Here is a 5,730-nt window from a genome sequence, read left to right as displayed (position 1 = left end):
GTAGCTTCCTAGGGTATATTACAACTATGGCGATATTCCAGAGAATTTACCTTAAGTTACCAGAATTCTAACTCCTGGAGCGAATATGCCTCCTGAAAGGGATATCGCGACATATCAGAGGACGTATTCTTGACACGCCACAATGCAATATGCATCCCGAACAGAGATTCGTCTCGCAGTGGGCAATTGACAAGAAACGAATTCGGGGAAAGAAAAAGGGGGAGCCGCTCCCAAGGCTCCCTATCTCCCGATTCGTAAGCGTGCCTGGCGCCAATCCTGGCGCCATCTGTATTCCTTGTAGCGTACACGAGGTGCTGCAGATACTGTATATAGGGAGGGGTCCTACAGCCCTTTCTTAGAAAGGCAAGGGCGGGTCCATCAGGACAACATGGCCATCTCACCCAAAAATAGATTTTTCGCTTCGCTCAAAATCCGTTTTTGGGGCTCAAGCCATGTCGTCCTGATGGAAGTATACCAGAGCATTACTGTATCTGTGGATTCTCAGAACGTGCCGTACTCCCCGGATGTAATTTTTCCCGGTCGACTAGACCTAGAGACCTAAGATGTTACCGTTATACATCTTTTCAACTAACTATAAACCATGTTAGTCCTTCCTGCCCCCTACAGGGAAGAGGTCCTACTAGACTCTGGAAAAGTCTCGAAGAGTACATATACCTATGTATGAATACCAGGCAAGCTCATATAGTTGTCTCGCCCTATATTAAGTAAAGCATAGTTTGTAAAGAACCACTGCGTCAATATGAAAATATCGACCAGTTCTCCTCACCATACTTGTATTGGACAAAGGTTTATATCCGCATCGGAGGAAACTATAAAAACCGCCATCGTCCCCTTATGGGACGGGGTCTTCCCGTTAAGGGAAAGCATAAACCAATGCAACATAGCTTGCATAAGGGAACAATTCTATTAGAATTATCCCAGATAAGGTACATAGAATGAATGCTCAATTATACCAATAAATTGACACAGGTGAAGGAGACGCAAGGGTTTCAAGAACAAGTTCATTGACAGACAATAAACAGACAGGTTAACCACAATTATATATATATATATATATATATATATATAGTATATATATATATATATATATATATATAGTATATATATATATATATATATATATATATATATATATATATATATATATATATATATATATATATATATATATATATATATATATATATATTATATATATATATATATATATATATATATATATATATATATATATATATATAAGAAGAGGATAACCCAAAACTTTAAGCATAAGTATGATAGTAAACAGAACTTGTTTATCTGAAAGAAAACACATTAAATGCCACTTTTAAGATACCGAGGTATCAAAGTCATAAAAGTCTGTATTACAAATCAATGACATTAGCGTTAGAAACGCTCGGCATACATGTCTGCACTTATGCTAGGTTCACCTTCGGAAATGGAACAGTCTACATGGGCAACTCAGTGCCTCACTTAGTTTGTAGTACGGTATGTAACTACACACTCACCCTGGAATTAATCGTCCCAATTAAAACCACTGTTCCTCGCAGAGTTGAACAGTAGGGTTAACGACGCGACCCACTGCTACCACAGATCTCTTTAGTTCCTCTACTTGCTTCGCATAGTGGCGAAAGAACACTCTGGAAGACTTCCAGCCAGTGTATGAACGGAGATGTTCAAAATCCATACAATTAAAGAAATTTAAGGATGAGGCTGATGTTTCTTCCCTGAATAGTTGACCACCCTTGAAGTCTGAAGTTCTATGAAGATAGACCTTTAGGCATTCTACTGGACATAGAGATGCATCTTCTTTCAGAGGGCAGATTCTCCAGGGACCCCGCCTGTTGGTGGGTAACTCATTCTTGGCGAGAAACCTAAGATCCGGAAACAGGTTCAGTTCTCCCCCATCCAGGAACTGAACACGACCTGCCTCTCTCGAGAGGGCTACAATCTCACTAACCCTGGCCCCGGACGCGAGTGCAAATAGGAAAATAACTTTTTGTGTCAAATCCTTCAACGCACACTCTTCATTGCACAACAGAGAAGCGAAATGAAGAACTTTGTCTAACGACCATGAAATGGCCTTTGGAGGTGCTGAAGGTCTGAGCCTAGCGCAGGCTTTCGGAACTTTATAAAAGAACTCGTTACCTAGGTCGGCCTGGAATGCATATAGAATGGGTCTTGTCAAAGCAGACTTACACGCTGAAATCGTGTTAGCTGCGAATCCTTGACCATGGAGGTGGATGAAGAAAGATAAGCAGAAGTCTGTCGAGATCTCCTGCAGATTCTTCGCCTTGACAAAGGCCACCCATTTTCTCTAAGATGACTCATATTGCCTTCTAGTAGATTTGCACTTATATTCCTCTAGGAAGTCTATGCTGGCTTTCGAAATCCCGAAACGCTTTCTCACCGCTAGGGAGAGAAAATCATGAGCTGCAGGGTCCGGGTTTTCTGTAATGAAGCGCAGACAGTCGACTTCTGGACTCGCTGGGTCAGAACTGGATGTGGTAGCGGTACAAACTTCAGCTGTAGTTCCAATGCCAGGGGGAACCACACGCTGTTCGGCTACTTGTGGGCTACTATTGCCGCTACCCCCTTGAAGGATCTCAGTTTGTTGAGGACCCTCAACAGAAGGTTGTGAGGAGGGAACAGATAAATCCTGGACCCTCTGTTCCAGTTGAGGGACATCACGTCCACTGCTTCCGCTAAGGGGTCCTCGTACGGGGACACGTACAGGGGCAACTTCTTGTTGTCTTTCGTCGCAAAGAGGTCTATCTGCAGTTCTGGGACTTGATTCAGAATGAAGGAGACTGATCCTGCGTCTAAGGATCATTCCAACTCTATCGGTGTGATCCTGGATAGAGCGTCCACTGTCACATTACGGACTCCTTGAAGGTGAACTGCCGACAGGTACCACTTCTTCTTTTCCGCAAATCGGAAGATGGCCCACATCACCAGGTTGAGAGGTGGTGACCTCGATCCTTGTTGATTCAACCATCTCACAACTACCTCGCTGTCTATCACCAACCTTATGTGGATCGAGTGACGCGGGGAAACTTTTTTTAAGGTAAGGAGCACTGCCATAGCTTCTAGAAAGTTTATGTGAAAGGTCTTGAATAGCTTGGACCAAGTCCCCTGGACTTTTTTCCGATGAGAGTGACCTCCCCATCCCTCCTTCGAGGCGTCTGAGTGAATCGTCACCGACGGGGGAGGTGGCTGAAGAAGAACCGACTTCTTTAGAAGTCTGGCTTGGGACCAAGGCCTGAGAAGAGTACGTAGCCGAAGCGGAACTGGTCTTCTCAGATCTCTTCGCACGATTGATGCATAACCTCTCCAAACTCCGGTTGCATCCTTTAGCTGTGCTCTTAGCACTGGGTCTGTCACCGGAATCTAGAAGTCTCTTGACAGAACCCGCTATCTCCTTCCTTTTCTTCGCCGGGAGGGAGAAACGGTGTGACAAAAGGTCCCAGTGGATTCCCAGCCACTGGAACTTTTGAGATGGAAAAAGTCGAGACTTTTATCTGTTGATCTTGAAACCTAGGTACTGTAGGAACTAGATCACTTGACTGGAAGCTTGCAAGCATTCTGTCTCGGATGCTGGACATACCAACCAGTCGTCCAGGTAGGCTACTACCTGAATTCCCTTTAGGCGTAATTGTTTGAGAGCTACGCTTGCAAGCTTCGTAAAAAAACCTTAGGGCTATGTTTAGCCCGAATGGCATGGCTCTGAAGGCGTATAGTCTTTGTTGTAGCCTGAACCCTAGGTAGGGGGAGAGTCGACGGTTGATTGGAATGTGCTAATAGGCGTCTGACAGGTCTATAGAGACGGAATATGCCCTCTTGGGCAGTAAGGTCCTTATGTGTTGCAGTGTTAGCATCTTGAATTTGTAATACACTATGAACTTGTTGAGTGGCGACAAGTCCAGAATGACTCTGAGCTTTTCCGAGTCTTTCTTGGGAACACAAAACAGCCTCCCTTGGAATTTGATAGACTTCACCTTTCGGATCACATTTTTCTCCAATAGTTCTTGAATGTACTCCTCCAGAACGGGGGTGGAGTGTTGGAAAACCCGAAGGCCCGGGGGTGGAGTGCTGTACCAGCTCCAGCCCAGTCCATTCTTGAGTAGGCTGTGGGCCCAGGGATCGAAGGTCCACCGATCCCGAAATTTCAGAAGTCTCCCTCCTACCGGTATCATCCCACTTGGACTGCCGTCCCGAGGTCTTGCCTCCCTGACCACGACCACCCCTGAATCCCCTTCCCCTTGAGGGGCGCCCAGACGAGCCTCTGGCTGCCCCTCTAGGCTTTGCTCGAAAGGAAGTAGACTGCCCTTTGAATGATGGGGTGAATGCCGTGGACTGTGTCGACACGGCCTGGGGTACCCACTGAAAAGTGGTCGGGGTTTGTGCCATGATTTGGGGCACTGGAGGCAATGGCAATTGCAATTGTTCTTGCTGTCTAAAAGGCTTGGCTGGCTGAGACGGTAGCCTAGTCCTCATAGTCTTCCTCTTTGGTTGAGGACCTTTATCCGGGGAAGACTTTCTTTTGATAGCCAGGCCCCACTTCTGGAGAAGGTTTCTATTCTCCAAGGCTGCCTTATCAACTACTTCTTTGATCAAATCGGTAGGGAAAAGGTGTTTGCCCCAAATGTTGGAGGAGATTAGTTTCCTTGGCTCGTGCCTCACCGTAGCCGAGGTGAACACGAACTCCCTACAAGCTCTCCTCGCCTTGACGAAGCCATAAAGGTCCTTCGTCACTGTGGCCAGACGAGTCTTGGCCACCACCATAAACATTTCATGGACCTTGGGGTCACTTGCCATCGTCTCAAGAGTAGTCTGAAGAGACATTGAGGCAGCTAGTCTTTCTTTTGTTTCGAACTCTCTCTGCAAGAGAAAGTCAGACAGCTTAGGGATGTCCTTGCCGAACTGACATCCGGCAATATCAGCCTCCAGCTTCCCAACTGAGAACGTAAGATGGACGTCCTTCCAGTCTTTGTGGTCCATAGGTAGGGCCAGCGACAAAGGTTTACACTCCTTCAGAGAGGAGCAAGGCTTGCCGGCCTCGACTGCTTTTAGTACAGCCGCAAACCCTAACCTATTCTAGGTCCAGATGTAGAACGACGTACAGTACTGTAATGGCTAGGCCATTACGGAGATAGAGGGGGAAGGGACAAAAGAGGGTCCTACCAACCTTGCTTTAGTGACGGATCACCCACAGCCAAGAAACTTATGTCAGCCTAAGGGAGATCCAAGGGGGGAGGCCAGCAATACTTGCCAGCTCCCAGAGCACCAAAGCAAGGAAGGTGTTGCTACTCCAAGGGAAAGAACCTTATCCTCCCCCGGGAACAGCAACAAGGACTAGTCTGGTAGATCACAAAAGAAGGAATCATATCCACAGAAACCTTCGGTAGTGACCTAAGGAGTCTAAGCCACCTTTGTCTGTGTCAGGCCAGCGAGGGAGACTCTACCCCAAGCCAGATAAACACAGACTCAGACTAAAAAACTCTGTTGTTCTGTCCCTCTTTGAAACAGACTTACTGGAACAGGAAGGTACAGTAACACCCCAGTATAGTTTTATCGAAAATCAATTCGGAAAAAACCACTAAGGGATAAGCCCAAGGCTTAAACAGAGGGAAAGGGGTTGCATACCTTCTCCGAAGAAAAGAAAGCAACCGGGGAGTATGAAAAAGTATACTAAGGCTCCATAAGCAA

At 46.1% G+C, this 5,730-nt stretch overlaps 1 protein-coding gene across 1 annotated transcript in view; it reads left to right on the top strand.

Annotated features, from left to right (window-relative positions):
• Window positions 1-5,730, top strand: part of LOC137651889 (uncharacterized) — a 531,410-nt gene that overhangs the window by 45,800 nt on the left and 479,880 nt on the right. The gene's annotated exons all lie outside the window — the stretch shown is intronic.

This window comes from Palaemon carinicauda, chromosome 13, assembly GCF_036898095.1.
Source record: "Palaemon carinicauda isolate YSFRI2023 chromosome 13, ASM3689809v2, whole genome shotgun sequence".
In the NCBI taxonomy this organism is placed as follows: Eukaryota; Metazoa; Arthropoda; class Malacostraca; order Decapoda; family Palaemonidae; genus Palaemon; species Palaemon carinicauda.
This window is presented reverse-complemented; position numbering and strand designations above follow the sequence as displayed.